We start from the raw sequence: 18,555 nt of genomic DNA, 5'->3' as shown, positions 1-18,555 counted from the left end.
AAAGTGGATTAAGTTCATTGTGTATGAGTTAGTGTGGACTAACGTTCATGTGCCTATACCATGCATTCACACTAAGATGACACTTTGCCTACTGCTTTGTATGTCACCAAGATCAGCCCATTTACCTTTGTATCCTCCAGTCCCATATAACCCAGAAGTTACCTCCTATTTTCAAATGCTGGACAGAAGCCAGGACCTGTCTATTCCCTCCTGGATTTATATCCCTCAGCATTCCAGCAGGGTATTACTAATACTGCACAACCTGTACTACCATACAATGCCATATGCAGCATCATGGAGCTGTGCAGAAAGCACTGCGCTTTTCACCATCTGGGGAGAAACAAGGGTGCAGACAGCCCTTACTGAAAATCGCCAGGATGAAACAGTGTACATGGGCATCTCTAAAATGGTGGCTGAAAGGGGTCCCAGCAAGGGACCTTTCAATGTCGCAACAAAAGTGAAAAACTCAAAAGCCTATACAAGAGAACCAGAGGCAAGAGACTGAGCTTTGGCAATGTTCACAGGAGCTGTCTCTGTCACTGTGCAGTCCAGGAGCATTGACCTTGAGTCCTGCCTGCCTCACAGTATCATCCTGAGTTTGGGCATTCTAGTGAATCTTGGCCTTTGGTTGGGAAATTGCATCGAGCATCCAGGAAAGCATCTGCTAGTGTTAGTCACACACAAGATCTTTAGCATTATTTACTGAAGAAATTACCCAAGATTGACTTCAGATGGTTTCCATGTGTTTTCTTTCCTAACCACTCCTTCCCCAATTTTAGCTGAGTGACTCAAACATACAAGCATACAACCAAGCTGTGTCCCTAGACCAAGCAGGCTCATTCAAAAGATACCTCTGCCCTCTCTTCACGCAGGTTTATTTCAGTCATCCATCTGTTGTTATGCGGTGTGATAGTCTTATTCACTACCATAAGTAATCAAGAAAACTAAGAACTAACGGGAGAGACAGCTGTGTCAGATATGGCTCCAGAATGTTTGTTAACAACAGTAAGATCTTTAAAAAGTTGTCTAATGTAAAAAACAAAGTTGTTTCCAAGGCATGGATTATTAACTGATTTTTTTTGTTTCTTTATCACGGAGTCCTATTATAATAAATACAATCTCTCTGATGCTAAAGTAAACCATCTCCCATTAGACTCCTCTGTGGGAGGTGAGAGGAATGGATGAGGAAGCCAATAAGAAAAAAAGCCTCCCATGCCTGTCTTTTCCTCCCTGTGGTTACACTTGGGACTTCTTAACCTCCCACGCTTTATAAGATCACATAAAATTACCCTTTCAGAATATTACAAGCTTACTGGTGCTCTTGATTTTTATGACTTAGATGCAAAAAGGCATTCAGTTTAACAAAATAAAACCAGAAAGAACAAAGACACAAAATGTCATGTAAATTGTTTAAAAAGAGAATAATTCCAACTGTAACTAACTCTCCAAGGGCTGCGGTGGGGTAGGGGAGATGTTTGGAGATGTTGGAGCCTGGCAACATTCAGGGGAAGGAAACTGAATGCTCACTTAAAATATTAATGAAAGACCAATATTTATCATTCATTGGGGCAGATGACTGGTGAATTCATTGACTTGCTATATTTTTTCTAAGGTAAAATACAGAAAAACAAAGATACAAATATTCAGTAATGATGAAAGTGTCCTAGTTATACTATGAGCACTACTGTAAATATATATGTACCATAAGAGAAATATTGACTACACTGAAATATTCAGTGTAGTCAATATTTCTCTTATGGTACATATATATTTACAGTAGTGCTCATAGTATAACTATATATACTTACAGTCAATGGGTGTTTTGCCATAGACATCCCTGGAGCCAAGATTTCACCCTGTATGTGTATACCAAACTGCATCTCAGGATATAAGTAAGATACTATAATTTTAGACCTAATTAGTATCCTGTACAGCAAACAGAAAAACATCAAAAAAGAGCTCTCCAATCTGGAGACTTTCATAAAAAACCAACCTTCCACACAAACTTCCACACAGCTGGACTTTACTAAAATAAGACAGGAGATGTACATTACACACTTCACTTCTCCACAGAGGAAAAAGGACTGTAAGCTGTCTAAAATCCTGCCTGCCACATGGGGCCACAACAGTGGTACCCCTAACTCACCCAGCAATATCGTCAATCTATCCATCTACACACTCAGCCCAGCAGAAGAGTCTGTTCTATCTCGGGGACTCTCTTTTTGCCCCACCACACCCATAAATATGATACAGTTCTGTGGTGATCTGGAAGCCTACTTTCGCTGTCTCCGACTCAAAGAATACTTTCAACACAACACTGAACAGTGCACTGACACACAGATACCCTCCCACCAACCGCACAAGAAGAACTCCACATGGACTCCTCCTGAGGGTTGAAATGACAGTCTGGACTTATACAAAGAATGCTTCTGCCGACGTGCACAGGCAGAAATTGAGGAAAAACAGCATCACTTGCCTCATAACCTCAGTCGTGCAGAACTCAATGCCATCCACAGCCTCAGAAACAACTCTGACATTATAATCAAAGAGGCTGACAAAGGAGGTGCTGTTGTCATCGTGAACAGGTCTGACTACCAAAAGGAGGCTGCCAGACAACTCTCCAATACCAAATTCTACAGGCTACTTTCCTCAGACGCCTCTGAGGAATACACTTTGAAACTGCACCATCTGCTCAGGACACTCCCTACACAAGCACAGAAACAAATCAACACACCCTTATAGCCCCGACCAGGGTTATTCTATCTACTACCCAAGATCCACAAACCTGGAAATTCTGGACACCCCATCATCTCGGGCATTGGCACTCTCACTGAAGGACTGTCTGGATATGTGGACTCTCTACTCAGACACTACGCCACCAGCACTCCCAGCTATCTCCGTGACACTACTGATTTCCTGAGAAAACTACAGTGCATTGGTGATCTTCCAGAAAACACCATCATAGCCACTATGGATGTAGAGGCTCTCTACATAAACATCCCACACATAGATGAAGTACAAGCTGTCAGGAACAGTGTCCCTGATGATGCCACAGCACAACTGGTGGCTGACCTCTGTGATTTTATCCTCACACACAACTATTCAGATTCGGTGACAATATATACCTCCAAACCAGTGGCACCGCTGTAGGCACCTGCATGGCCCCACAATATGCCAACATTTTTATGGCTAACCTGGAACAACGCTTCCTCAGCTCTTGTCCACTAATGCCCCTTCTCTACCAATGCTACATTGATGACATCTTCATCATCTGGACCCAGGGGAAGGAGACTCTGGAAGAATTCCACCACAATTTCAACAGCTGCCACCCCACCATTAACCTCAGCCTGGACCAGTCTATGCAAGAGATCCACCTCCTGGACATCACGGTGCAAATAAGTGACAGTCACATAAACACCACCCTATACCAGAAACCTACCGACCGCTATGCCTACCTTCATGTCTCCAGCACAGGAAACACCACAGGATCCATTGTCTACAGCCAAGCACTAAGGTACAACCGCATCTGCTTCAACCCCTCAGATAGAGACCAACACCTACAAGATCTGCACCAAGCATTCTTGAAACTATGATACCTGCACGAGGAAGTGAGGAAACAGATTAACAGAACCAGACGTGTACCCAGAAGCCTCCTACTACAAGACAAGCCCAAGAAAGAAACCAACAGAACACCATTGGCCATCACCTACAGTCTTCAGCAAAAACCTCTCCAACGCATCATCAGTGATCTACAACCCATCCTGGACAATGATCCCTCATTTCACAGGCCTTGGGAGGTAGGCCAGTCCTCGCCCACAAACAACCCGCCAACCTGAAGCAAATTCTCACCAGCAACTATACACCTCACCCAGGGCCGGACTAAGGGGTGGGCGAGCCGGTAAGCTGCCCAGGGCGCCAACCGATGGGGGGTGCCTGATGGCAGCTGTAAGGGGCGTGCGGCATCCCTTATAGCTGCCATCAAGCACCGCATGCCCAGCTCCCGCAGCGCCGGCCCCCCCCATCCCTGCGGCGCCAGCCAGCAGGGCCCTTCCCCCCATGGCTGCAGGGCCCTGCATGGCCAGGTGCAATGCACCAGCAGTGGTGGCCGGGCTGGGCTGGGCTGGGTAGCGCATGCGCCGTGCACCCCGGGGGCGGGCCCCTGGCCGCGCGCCAGCGGCCGGGCAGCGCATGCTCCCTATGGGGGCAGGCCGGTGCCCCAGAGGCGGGCCCACGCATGTGTCATGCGCCCGGGGGTGGTGCCGCGCGCCTGGGACACCAACATGGCTCGGGCCGGCCCTGACGGCACCACAGTAACTCTAACTCAGGAACCAATCCATGCAACAAACCCTAACTCTGCCCACATAGCTACACCAGCGACACCATCACAGGACCTAACCAGATCAGCCACACCATCACTGGTTCATTCACCTGCACATCTACCAATATAATATACGCCATCATGTGCCTGCAATGCCCCTCTGCTATATACATTGGCCAAACTGGACAGTCCCTACATAAAAGAATAAATGGATACAAATCAGATATTAAGAATGGCAATATACAAAAACCTGTAGGAGAACACTTCAATCTCCCTGGACACACAATAGCAGATTTAAAGGTAGCCATCCTGCAACAAAAAAACTTCAGGAACAGACTTCAAAGAGAAACTGCTGAGCTACAGTTCATCTGCAAATTTGACACCATCAGTTTAGGATTAAACAAAGACTGTGAATGGCTAGTCAAGTACAAAAGCAGTTTCTCCTCTCTTGGGGTATATCTACACTACCACCCTAGTTCGAACTAGGGTGGTAATGTAGGCAACCAGAGTTGCAAATGAAGCCTGGGATTTGAATTTCCTGGGCTTCATTTGCATAAAGCTGGGCGCCGCCATTTCACGAGGAGTAACGGTAGTTCGGACTAGGAAGCCTAGTCCGAACTACCTAGTCCGTGCCGCATGTAGTCACGCGGCACGGAGTCCGCACTAGCGGACATTTAAAAATGGCGACGCCCGACTTTATGCAAATGAAGCCCGGGAAATTCAAATCCCAGGTTTCATTTGCAACTCCGGTTGCCTACATTACCATCCTAGTTCGAACTAGGGTGGTAGTGTAGACATACCCTCAGGCTGTGTCTAGACTGCATCCCTTTTCCGTAAAATACGGAATAAGGGATCTTTCGGAAAAGGCTTTATTTTTCGAAAGATCTGCGTCTAGACTGGCGCCTTTTTCCAGCTAAGGTCCGAGCCGGAAAAAAGCAGCAGCCATGTTTATGCAAATAAAGCGGGGGGGATTTAAATCCCCACTTCATTTGCAATTGCGATGTCTCTAATTTGCATCCCTTTTAAGGAAAAGGGATGCAGTCTAGACACAGCCCTGGTGTTCACACCTCCACATCAGCTGCTAGAAGTGGGCCTCACCCTCCTTGACTGAATTAAACTCTGCCTTATTCTGGCCTGCATATTTATACCTGCCTCTGGATATTTCCACTACATGCATCTGACAAAGTGGGTCTTTGCCTACGAAAGCTTATGCTCCGATACATCTGTTATTCTATAAGGTGCCACAGGACTCCTTGTTGCTTTTATCATTTTAGAAATATTCTAGTGTTAGTACTAACCTACAGTCTAACTCTAATGCTATGTGACAAAAATCCCCATCAAACATTTTTGAACAGGCTGGCCAGATATCGCAGAATATATGGAACAAAAGTAAAAGAGTTATTCTTGTTAAAACAGAAAAGTATAATATAAATGAACTAAGAATTCCTTTCAAACTGGTTTTATTACACAGATGGCTCCATCTGGTGGCTACATAAACACCTTCTAACCCTGTTATGTTGTTTTATGTTGCCATTTGGAAGAAAGCTTTCAAATGGAACAAACTGGCAAATATTTTCAGTCTGTGTTGTTTCTAGCAGATTATGTGCTTTAATAAACATAGGTTTGTCTAACTGTACTTCAGAATCACATGGTCCTATTTTAACCAATAACTATTTTAACCATACCTGAGGCATATAATTCTGGTATGTAGTTCCCCAGTAATTTTCTTTGTTGGAGTCTACCATATTGTTTTCATAAATGGAGGTGATGCAATCTGTAGTACATGAAAAGATAATCTGGTGTTGTTTCCTATTGGGTTATTTTGAACAGCATTTGGCAAACATGACATGGGTCAAAAATGTACAGTGAGAAGGCTTTCTTTGGGAAGTATAATATTTGTGCAAGGATAATAATGTGTGTCCCTATACATAATGGGTGCGTCTAGACTGGCAATATTTTGCGCAAAAGCATCTGCTTTTGTGCAAAAACTTGCCGCCTATCTACACCGGCCGTAAGAATTTGCGCAAGAACACTGACGTTACAATGTATGAAATCAGTGGTTTTTGCGCAAATACTTTGATACTCCTGCTCAGGGATAAGCCCTCTTGTGCAAGTATTCTTGCGCAAGAGGGCCAGTGTAGACAGGCAAGTTAATTTCTTGCAGAAGAAAGCCCGATGGCTAAAATGGCCATCGGAGCTTTCTTGCACAAGAGAGCATCTAGACTGGCATGGATGCTTTTGCACAAAAGATGTCTTTTGCACAAAAGCATCCATGCCAGTCTAGATGCTCTTTTGTGATAATACTTTTAATGGAAAAACTTTTCCGTTAAAAGTATTTGCGCAAAATCATGCCAGTCTAGACGCAGCCAGAGTGTATAGGAATTATTTTAGATAAAAATTATTGTTAATTTATAGTTACATTTGCAGTTGTAACATATAAAAATAGTTAACCACAGCAATAATTTTAAGAAAATCTAAACACTTGCAAGGCTGTAAAGTGCTAATTAAGTTAATTTACATGCAATTTATATACAAACAGCATTGATACAAATATTCACATTCAATATCTCACTTAACAACTGACTTAGTTCTAACTCAGAAGTCTAATTTCGACATATATATCACTAATATATTGCATGTAGTCTAAAGCATAAAAATCCCAGACTACGTAAAGTATGTAATTATCATGGAATCCTAGAACTGGAAAGGACCTCAAGAGGTTATAGAGTCCAGTCCCCAACCTTATAGCAGGACCAAGTGTAATCCACACACCGAGTGTGGTTCACTGTCCCATGTAGTGGCACCGTTAATTGTAGTGGCAAGAGATAAGAACAAGGGAGCTCTAAAGCATAAACTGAGAGCCAGCTGGCTTTACAGCTCAAGCTGTAGAAGCTCCTACACTAAACTCCAGAGGTCCTAGTTTCAAATCTGTCTTGTGGTGGTTACAAGTGGGAGCTTGTCTGAGTCTCTGAAGCTCCTACAGTGCTTTCCTTAGCTAGGGGAAGCATGTAACCCACACCGAGGCTACGTCTACACTGTGCTTTTGTGCAAAAACTCGTGGAGAGTCCACACTATAAGCGTTTTTTGCGCAAGAAAAAGTACAGTAGATCGTTAGAAGACAGGGCTTTCTATGCAAGTTATTCCTCTTTCTATGAGGAATAAGCCTTTATGTGAATGGTCATCAAAGCTTTCTTGCACAAGAGCGTCCATGGCAGCGTGGACTCTCTTTCGCGCAAAAGCACATGGTATTGTGGACGTGCTCTTGCGCAAGAACTTTTTGCGCAACTTTTTGTGGAAGCCTGCAGTGCAGACATAGCCCCATTGTGGTTCACTGTCCCATGTAGTGGCATTTAAATCGCTTACAGCGAGAGATAAGAACAAGGGAGCTCTACAACCTAAGCCAGTGGTCTCCAACCTTTTTACATTCACAATCACTTTTTAAATGTCAGAGCAAGCCAGAATCTATCCCATCCCTTCCCCGAGACCCCACCACTTTCTTGAGACCCTGCCCCCTCCAAACCTTTCTGTGCCTCTCCCCCCCCCCCGTTGCTAATGGAAACTCACTGTTAATTACATAATCACACCTGAGCTATTTTGCTAGTGCTGCAGTTGGGGAGAATGGTTTAATTTAAATTTTTAAACAGATTAAGCGTTTTTAATTTCTCATGTTAGTTTATCAAACTTCATTTTAAAGTAAAATAATAATTTATTTCCAACACAAAAGGTTTCAATGTTTTCTTTATTTATGGTAGAGGTGGGGAATCTTTTTTGGGTTGAGAGTAACTGACCCACAGAAAAATCAGATGGGGAGCCTCGCTCCCCTCAGCCCTATGATCCTCCCCAGCCTGATCCCCTGCATCGCCCCATGCCCCTCAGTGCAATCCCTGCCCCCTCCCTCCCTGCCCCCCGCATCCTCCTTTGCCCCTCCTCTGTCCCCAGGCACTTACGGGCAGGGCAGCAGGGCTGGGACTTGCACCCTCCCAGGAGTAGTGCTGGGGTACTAGCTTAACTAAGGTTGTTAAGTGAGATGTTGAATGTGAATATTTGCATCAATGCTATTTGTGTATAAATTGCATGTAAATTAACTTCATTAGCACTTTACTGCCTTGCAAGTGTTTAGTTTTTCTTAAAACTATTGCTGTGGGGTAAGTGGAGGGGGCAGAGTCTCTTCCCTGCCCAGCCCAGTCCTTTGCCTGCAGGCAGCAGCTCCAGAGCCGGAGCTGGGGTTGGGGCAGGCAAAGCCCGGGGCTGCCCAGGGCTGGATCCCGCACAGCTGGGCGCAGAGGGGCACTGGAGAAGGGGCTTCCCGACCCCTCACACAGCCCATGGGGAACAGGGCAGCATATCCCGGTCCCTGGCACGCCACCTCCCGGAGCAGGAGACAAGAGCCATGGACACATGCGTGTGTGCACATGTGCACCTCTTCTCTCCCCCGCAGCCAGCAAGTTAACAAAGAGGGGCAGCTGCCTGGGCCCAGCTGGAGCGGCTGGGTGGTGGCCTCTCTTTGATCCAGCTCATCTGGAGCGCGGCACAGCCTTGGCAGGTTGAACCTGTGGCCAGCTGGCCAGGCGGCTGCCCTTCTTTGATCCAGCCCAGCTGGCCACGGCAGTCAGCCTGCCAAGGTTGTGCCACATGCCAGCTGGGATGGATCAAAGAGAGGCCGCCACCCAGCTATTGACTCCTACTGGTGCCGTGATCAACCAGGTGGTGACCACTGGCCTAAGCTGAAAGCCAGCTAGCTTTATAGCTCAAGCTGCAGAGGTTCCTACCCTAAGCTCCGGAACACCCAGGTTCAAATTCACTTGGGGGTGGTTATACAAGCACCATCTAAAATATTAGTTTTACATGTCAATATCATTTTCATTACTTTGCCAAATGTAAATTTTCAGATAATATCTTTGTGGAGGAATTTCCTTGTTTTCAAAGAAGAAATACAAGAAGTCATGACAGTTTAAAATCAGGTTTACACAGGAAAACTTCATACACTGAGGGTACGTCTAGACTACAGTAGGCTTTTGTCTACAAAGCAAGCCGCTTTGTCGACATGACAGTGTAGACGCAAAGGACAGTGTAGATACAATAACGCCTTCTGTCGACAGAACTCTGTCAAAAAAAGGCGTTATTCCTCGTAGAATGAGGTTTACAGACGTTGACAAGACTGCTGAGTTCTGTCGACGTTATGTCGACAGAACTTGGTGATAGTGTAGATGCAGGTATAGTTTTGTCGACAAAAGTCCATTTTTGTCGACAAAACTTTAGTTTAGACACACCATGAGTGATAAAAGTTTCTATAGCCTCAAACTCATGGAGGAAGTTTTATGTGCCAAATACCTACAATATGCTATTTTTCCATGCTAAATACCAATTTGCATGGAAAATATTATACCAAATGTTCCCCTTCTATGCATTCTGAGGAAGAGCACTGATCTATACAGCTATTTAAGGGTTGACACCGCTGAGTTGATTGACAGAGTTACAGTGAGGAGAATAGCACACTTGAAATGCTTTAATCCAGCAACCCTGGGAAACAGAGTATTCCAGATTAGAGATTTTGCTGGGCAATGTAGGGTCTGGTCATGGGTGGTGGGTGTTTACTTACCACTCTGTTCCCAGGTACAATTTGACTTTGCGCTTCCTGCTGCTCCCAGGCACTGCCCTTGGCAGGGAAAAGCCTCAGGGAAAGTAGCTCCATGCTCCAGCTGAGATTCAGCTGTACCTTTAACTTGTAAAACCAAGGTCACAGTTAAATAATGTTATAATTCAAATGTTAATAAATACACATATAGAACTCAGGGCTCAGACGGTCACATATGCAAAACAAAGCACAACAGGAACACCTACAGAAATGCACCCACTCTCAGAATACCCACTAAACCCTGGATTTTCCTTGCAAAGGAACATTTGTATTTGTACACCAGTTAATTGCACATGCAAACTGGCAATTATGCAAGAACCCAGTTTGTGCATGCAAATGAACATTGAACAAGAAATGGCACTTCTAAAACATTGGCCCATAAGACTTATTGGTAAAGGACAAGTAAGAGAGAATTAGGAAACATAAGGTAATTTATCAGCTGTATGCTGATAGTGGACTTCAATCATAGTCTTTTATAGTAGCATGCACCGGTCTACTGAATATTGAGAGAACTACATGACTATTCTTACAGCCCTGAAATTTAAAAGAACAATCATATTGCCTATGGGGAAATGAGAGAAACACCATTTGTCAGTCTTTTTCTTGTTTTTTCATTGCTTAAGTTGAAACTGAAGTTTAGTTTTGTCTCATTCAAATCTAGACAGACGGGGTGCCTTTATAAGTATCATAGAAGCAGCAGGAATTTAGATTTGTTTACTTGGAATTCAGTGGCAATAACAACAGCAGTTCATGGCAGCCCCATTGTGAGATAAAGCCTTTCCATAATCTCAAAGTGTTCAATGCAGCGTTCCTGGCTCTTACAAATGTACTTCATTTCTGTTCCTGCTGCATTGTCTTCCCTTTTCTCATGTCAATGCATTATATTATTTATTTTCCCAGTCCCACTTGTGGTATCTTTTCCCTCTCTCTACTCAAATACTACCACGTCATATTTAACAAAAAGAAAAGATGAAGAGTCAGGGCCATGCATTAGCAATCAAGTAGTTTGCCACATATTTTGGATATCAATACTTTATGTAACTATTGTAAGGGGAAAAGGTATCATTGTCAAGGATCTCTGCCCTTCTGCAGGGAGCATGGAAGAGAAATACCACTACTGCTAAGACTGTATTCTTTATTCAGCATCAGGATCCAATAGCCACAGGCTGTTTGTAGTAGAGTGTGCTAGCCCTCCAAAGAGCGTGTTTGTAACTAGGGCTCAGGCCTTTCAGATTAAGCGGAGGGGGAGGAGGAGTTGTTTCTAAGGGGATCATGTGACCAAGGGGAGCTATGTAACTGTGGGCACTGCTGGCTGGAGAAATTCTCCCTTAGATTTCCCCCATCCCAGTATTTCCCTGGGTATTTGTGAAGGACTTGCCATGGGCAGAACTTTCAGTCGTTCTCCATAGTTTCAGGCTCTCTTTAAAAAAAGAAATAATATATCTCTAACAGTTATGGTTGTGAAAAAAACACTTCACAACCTAATAGGAGTTTAGCTGATATAGGATACCTGCCTGAATTTGAAGAAAGCCTGAAACAGTAGTTCTTAGTTGTGAATTTCTTTGATCATTTCAGTGAGTTCTAACTCAGATGCTAATGAAGCTATCTTAAATGTTATATTGTTAACTATTGTATAAATATTAACCGTTTAATTGCTTGTCAAAGCATATAAGAAAGGAGAGAAGGAAGAAGATCTTTGCCAGTGTTTCCCAAAATGTGTGTAAGATTTGGAACGATGGAAGAATAGTCAGGAGAGAGATGCCATGAGATATGCATTAATTAGGATGAGTAGGTCTTCAACAACACATAACTAGAGAGCAGGGGGTATAGTTGGCGTCAATTCCATCAAAAGTGGCTTAGCTTTCAGAAGTTTGGGGTATACTGTGTACTGGGAAAAGGCTGCCCTTTAAATGCTCTGACTATGGGTCTCTGTTGGCCAGATGATGTAACTACCCTAAATGCATTCTCTTAAGGTTGCCAGATGGTTTCAACAAAAATACTGGACACACTTGACATTACATCACAATCTACATTCCATCTTATTTAGAAAATACTGGATATTTATATTTTCTCAATTTGTTTCCTGAACAGAAAGCTCAAATACTGGACTGTCCAGTTCAAAACCGGACACCTGGCAACCCTACATTCACTGAAAGGACCAAGCCCCAATAATAAGTGAGTTAGTGACCTCATCTGCAATCTGAGTGTTCCTACTTCCTCTTCTTCAATGCAGTGCATTTCTGAAATCTCAGGGTTCTAGGAATTTGACTGTGAATTTTCACAGGTACAGTGCACACTGGAACATCAATACAGGGAAAGCCTATAAGAAAAGGTGAGTGAAGAGTAGCGTCATAACATATAAGAATCACAGCCCTTCTTAAACAGAAGGCATCTTTTAAAAAAAAGTTACAACTGAGCTTCTACATGGCTTAAATTCTAGCATTGTCTCCTTTTTTTAAATCAAGAGCAACACCTTGTCTCAAACTCGGTACAATGCAGCAACCACATTAATGAAAACAGGAACTTATAGTTAAATTCCTGATTTCCATACTCAGGTGCCTATACATGTGGCCAGATTTTCGAGAAGTTCTGAGCATCTAGAACAGTGATGGGCAATGTAGGCTAGTGAGTGGGCCGCATGAGTGGCCCTGCTTCATCTCAGTGGGCCACAAGATTATTGTCACCAAGATGGTCTCCTGAAATAGGGCAGTTTTGCTAACTGAGCTTGTGTACCTAGAATTTGCAGCATGTGTCGATTGCCAATTGAACAATAGTAGCACTTTGATTAGATGCAGAGGGAGTGCATGGCTCTCCCAGATCATGCTGTGTGCATTCATCTGCCCTTGCTTTATGTGCATGTCACTGTAGGAATACCAGTAGGAAAAAACCGATTTGAACAGAAATGAGCAAAATCTGTCAACCCTGCATGTGGGCAATGGTAAACAAAATGTCTCATTGGCCACATAGAGAACCCCACAATCTGCAGGTTGCTCACTACTGACCTAGAAGCTCCCTTTGATGCTCACTTTTGAGAGGCTAAATAATATACCTCAAATGGCCCTATCATTAGTCAAGAGACAGCATAAATTAATAAAGATTGCCTATCTCCTAGAACGGACCTTGAAAGGCCATTGAGTCCAGTTCCTTGCCTTCACAGCAGGACCAAATGCCATCCCTGAGAAATGTTTGCCCCAAATGGCCTCTGCAAGGATTGAACTCACAAGGCTGGGTTTAACAGGCCAATGCTCAAACTACTGAGCTCTCTCTCTCTCCTCATTAGGAACTACTGAGGCCTACTGCAACCACAGAAAAGTCTCAGTGGCAATTCTTTTCCCCCTCATTTGGCAGCAGATATTCATCAGACTGTTGTCTGATTGAACAGAACTAAGTGATATATTACGTTTTGTGTATGAAGTGAATCCAAAGAACATCTGTCCCTTCCAGGCTCTCTGGGCACCTTTGTAGTATTAAGCACAGAAGCAGTTTGTCTCATCAACTTGTTGGGTGATTTTGAAGAACACTATGAGAGCGCTAAATCATCCCACTTTTGCTGCTGATGCTATAAAAGGTTCTTTTTGATCTCCTTCACACTCAGGTGATGGAATGCCGAGATGAGCAAAATCAGTTGTAGTGGCAAAAAAGATGAACAACTGGTGCAGAAGGTCACAAAACACTATTAATTGTTTTATGTCATCCAAATCTTGAAGGATGATCCAAAAATAAATACAAGAATTTTGGAATAATAGTGCACAACACATCGCCACTAGCCAGAGGATGCTGTGCAATACACATAAAGCAATTTAAACTTTAATGGGGAGTGGAATTATCTTTGCTTTAAGTGCAAGAGAGAGAGAGAGAGACAGAGAGAGAGAGAGAGAGAGAGGCAGGCAGGCCCACTGTTGAGGAAATATAAAAAAGTAAGCTTATGCCTAATGTCCTAGGAAAATAGTTGAATAATGCTTCAACCTTATGCAAAGATTGCTGCTTAAGGCTACCAAAGTCAATGAGATTAGTAGGCTGACCCTGGGTTCCATGCGGCATTTCAAAACAGCTGTGCTGCGTAGAGCCCATGGTTTGGCCCCAGGCTCCATGCAGTGCTGCCACTTGGAAGCACCCTCTTTTCTTCCTCCTACTTGCTGCCTCTTTCTGATAGAGGCAGCAAGATGGGAGAAACAACTAGTCAGCTATTGTGTTGACTATCCGATAAGCATTTGCTTATCGGATAGTCAACTAGTCATTTACAACCCTAATCCCGTCTTTTATGAAAACCTATTTGGGATGTTTTATATCTGCACTGGGAAGACAGGAACTCAGTTTTCCATATCTTGTTGAAAGACTCTTAGCCTGATGTGCCAGTTTTTACACCACCAAAGGATAAAAGGGTGAGATTCTGCTGTGATCAGAATAAACAAGGTTCTTTAATTTCCGTTAAACAGTAGATGTCTCCCTTTGCCTGTATTTGATCTGTGTATAAAATGGACATTAGGCTACATGTCTACAGCCAGCAATAATTCTCTTTTTTTTCCAACTAACGTTCCCATCATGCCTTGTAGAAAAATCCACAGGGGAGGAAAGATAACACTGAGCAGAAATCCTGAGAATAGAGCCCCATGAAAGCAACAAATTATAAACTCTACTGAAGAGATTTTCTTCAGAAAGATCATAGGTCTCATGCTTTAGTCATGGCCTGTTCCTTTGCCAGCAGGTTTGGAGAGAGCGATCTGTGAGAGCTAAGTGATTTCTTTCAAGTAAGCTTCTCACGATGACTACAGAAAGCTAAAGGATTACAGTGCACAAACAATGGGAGAAAAGCTGCTTCAAATAATTCATCCAGACAATAGAGTGCCGTTATGGTAGCCATGCAAAATATGGAAGAAGATTTAAATGAAACGAGTGATATTTGTACACCTCTGAGGGCTCACGTGTGACAAATTTGGCAGCACTAATGTTTATAGCGCTTGTTGCTCCACCCCTTAAACAATGAGGCTAAACCCCATATGTACAGGAGTAGGTCGTGCACAAGCATTTTTGCTAATCACGTTGCATGCAAAAGCAGCAAGACAAAGGGAACTAGTAATGCTTATACTAGCACTGGGGAAATAATTAAGCATGAATGAAATATTGTATGTGGATTTTAAATAAATGTGAAGAGCTCTTGGAAACAATTGTGTTGTTTTCAGTTGTGCTGGGTTTTTCCCCTTGTTTCACAAAATAATTTGCATTTCATTTAAATAAGGAACATACATTATTGAATACTTTCTATTTTATTTACATAAAACAAAACACTCACTCATTTCCATTATTGTTTAGATAACCTGGCATCTGCAGAGCTTTTTGAAGGCCAAGTTTTCTCCCTCCCCAAATTACGACAGGCACCATGATGAGTACGGGGCATAGATAGACAGACAGAAATCCACCATAAGCAGTGCTGTACATATGTAGGCCAACATATTTCCGCAGACATAACAAAGACATGGAACCAGTTCACCGAGTCCCGCCATACTCTGCTTTGTGCCCGTGCAATTCCTGTATTGCTTGCAGTTGGTGTTGCTTGGTCCATTACGTAAACTAGCGCAGCCTCAGGGATTGTTATGCTGGCTAGAGGGTAGTGTGGTTTGGTTGTACCCCTCTTTTCCCCAGCTACATAAGCCCGAACCAGAATTGGAGGCAAAAGGCAGTGTCATAGGCAGGATCTGCCGAGGCAGCTATTATTTGGAGAAGTGTATGGGCCCTTACTCACTGAAGTGAACCAAATGGCCCAGATCAGGGTCAGTCTGTCCAGTTTTCATTAGAGCAGGCAAGCGCACTGTGACTTTAATTCTGCGTTTCTTTGTAGAAGTAACTTTTGGAAGGTCAGACTGGAGCCTACGATTAAAACAGCAGGGCTACGTCTAGACTGGCATGATTTTCTGGAAATGCTTATAATGGAAAAGTTTTCCATTAAAAGCATTTTCAGAAAAGAGCATCTAGATTGACACGGACACTTTTCCGCAAAAGCACTTTTTGCAGAAAAGCATCCATGGCCAATCTAGAGGCGCTTTTGCGCAAAAAAGCTCCGATTTCCATTTTCGCAATCAGGGCTTTTTTGCGCAAAACAAATCTCAGCTGTCTACACTGGCCCTTTTGCGCAAAAGTTTTGCTCAAAAGGGACTTTTGCCCGAATGGGAGCAGCATAGTATTTCCGCAAAAAGCACTGATTTCTTACAGTAGGAAGTCAGTGCTTTTGCAGAAATTCAAGCGGCCAGTGTAGACAGCTGGCAAGTTTTTCTGGAAAAGCGGCTGATTTTCTGGAAAAACTGGCCAGTCTAGACACAGCCCGGAGGTATAATCAAGAAGGTCCCCCTTTCCCATTCTGAGGCTTGGCCCAGGCTATTTAAACATAAAGTTCCACGAGAACAGATAGGGAATTAGAAGCTATGCAGAGTACTGTAGGGTCTCTCAGGTTCAGAAGATTCACCTGAACAGGCCCAGAGACTTCATTTGTGGACTTTAAGTTTAGGAGTTCTGAAGCAGGGTCCTGAAGTAAGAGACTTTCAAACTTTTGTTACACATTTTCCTTTCCTGACTCCACATGAAAAGGAGCAATACTTGCCTTTTAGAGTTACCTTCAGGGATCTCCCTTTGTGGGAGCCTATATATGTTGGACTTCTCATCCTCTCTGACAACAAATAATAGATGATCTTTGGATCCTAAACATTCTCTCATTCCTCAACATGTGTGCCCTCCTTGCTCTATTGCCCACGTGTATTACTGATTCAAATTCATCTTTTGGGAAAGGCTCTTCATCTTCTCTCATCTTGATTGTTTTTAGCTTCCCTTTGTGACCTTCTCAACCTCTTCTTCTCCATCCACAAACACTCCACCAGCTCCCCATGTGTTTAAAACCCTGCATGGATTTGTTTCAAATAATCTCACAAGCCTTGTCCGTCTACTTCCTTCCCGGTTCCCATTGCTCTTACCTAGCCTCTGTCCTTTCTCACCTCCTTGCCGTTCTCCGGAACAATGCTGAGCAATAAAAATTCAACAATTCTTCATAAGCAGTACATTTACACAACTTAATCCCTCCCCCCTAAATTACTCTGATCCTGCCAAAGGTGAGTTCAATAGTACTTAAAACTTAAACATGTATCATACCCCTTTGCAGGATCCGATAGCTGTCTAAATACATGTTTAAGTTCCAAAGCACCTCTGAAAACCAGGCAATCTATTGAGGTATGAAAGGAGTTACATTGCCTAACTTTCGTTTAATATTTTATCTGCAATGCACTATAAGACAATAGAAATATATTAATCATTCTGGCTTCTGCCCCATGCAGAATCTTAAGTATTGGCCTCCTTCAAAATATGATAAGTATCTCACTTTCTCCTGATCCTCTCTATCCTAAGACTGAAACAAGGATCATCTTCCTCTTGTCACACAGCACTTGTGTGCTTTTCTCTGTTATCAGAATATGCCCAACATTTCAGATTTCACTTCAGAAAAGAAGGTGAAATCATTAACCAGATGCTCTATTTACAGAAGAGTACACTGGAGTTCTATAGTTTTCTAAATATAATCTTTTATTTTGCCATCCTAGAAAAAGAAGAATTCAAACATCTTTCCACAGTCATAGCTGAAGGAATCCCCTTATGTGACATAAGTCTTTCAGTGGGGTTGTATGCGTTGTTTCATCACAGATCAAGCTGAAATGATTGGGTCTACTTTATCATTCCTAGATATCACTAGGGTGTGCTATAGATCATGAAATTTCAGTTGCTGATCAGTTGTTGAAATTTCACTTGTTGATCACAGGCACTCTAGCTGCTATACTAAATATTTTAAATTAATTTCAAACATGAAAGCATGCACACCAAGCCAAGTACACATTTAAAACACCATTTAAAGCACTATAGAGAGGTAATAAAATAAAACTTGTTTAACAATTTAAAACTTTTTGCCACATGTGCTTGGAGAAACACAACCGTGTGTGGCTATAAAGTATTAGTGAAAGCTAGACAGATAATCAATAAATGTAAAATGCCTAAAAATAAAAAAACCCCTAAAAGCAGTGATCTAAATAGTGACTGAAAGATTGCAAAGGAATATGTCTAAGTCAGAAGCATAAACAATACGGGCTTTATTGTAGAAAACTTACTTTGGTTTGCATTCATATGGAGATTGACATCAAATAGGATTATTTATCTGAGAAAATGCTTGTACATTCATGCTCTAAACAGTAATCTATACAAGTGGTTCCCAATCTGTGGTCAACAATGATACTGTAGGGAGTCAGCGGAAAGTTGGGAGCTGAGAAGCTCCGTGCCGGCAGCCAGCAAGTCCTGCAGCTCAGGAAGCAGCGTGGGCTGACAGATGTGCAGGCTGCAGACACAGATATATTTTTTGGGGTGCCCGTAACATTTTAATGGATTGAAAATGGGTCCATATGCTCGAAAAGGTTGGGAGCCACTGATCTATACTATTATATAAGGAGAGGTGTCCGTCATGCTGTCTGTCAGAGAGAACATTTTAGAAGACTTGAGAAGTTTCTAGAGACAGGCAGGCCCCCAGCTCCACCTACAGCCCTGCCCCTCTACTGAGGCCCTGCCCCCACCACGGGGAGGG

General features: G+C 43.1%; 1 protein-coding gene across 2 annotated transcripts in view; it reads right to left on the bottom strand.

Moving 5' to 3' along the window:
• The window catches only part of C12H19orf12 (chromosome 12 C19orf12 homolog), a 79,444-nt gene that overhangs the window by 24,216 nt on the left and 36,673 nt on the right, over nucleotides 1-18,555 (bottom strand). The window contains exon 1 of one of the 2 annotated variants that reach the window (XM_006121203.4): nucleotides 9,918-9,940. The exons of the other annotated variant lie outside the window; for it this stretch is intronic. The gene's annotated coding sequence lies outside the window, so the exon portion shown is untranslated. Of the gene's footprint in view, nucleotides 1-9,917; nucleotides 9,941-18,555 lie in introns of those variants that run through there. 2 annotated transcript variants of the gene reach the window in all.

The sequence above is a fragment of the Pelodiscus sinensis genome, chromosome 12, assembly GCF_049634645.1.
Source record: "Pelodiscus sinensis isolate JC-2024 chromosome 12, ASM4963464v1, whole genome shotgun sequence".
Lineage (NCBI taxonomy): Eukaryota > Metazoa > Chordata > Testudines > Trionychidae > Pelodiscus > Pelodiscus sinensis.
This window is presented reverse-complemented; position numbering and strand designations above follow the sequence as displayed.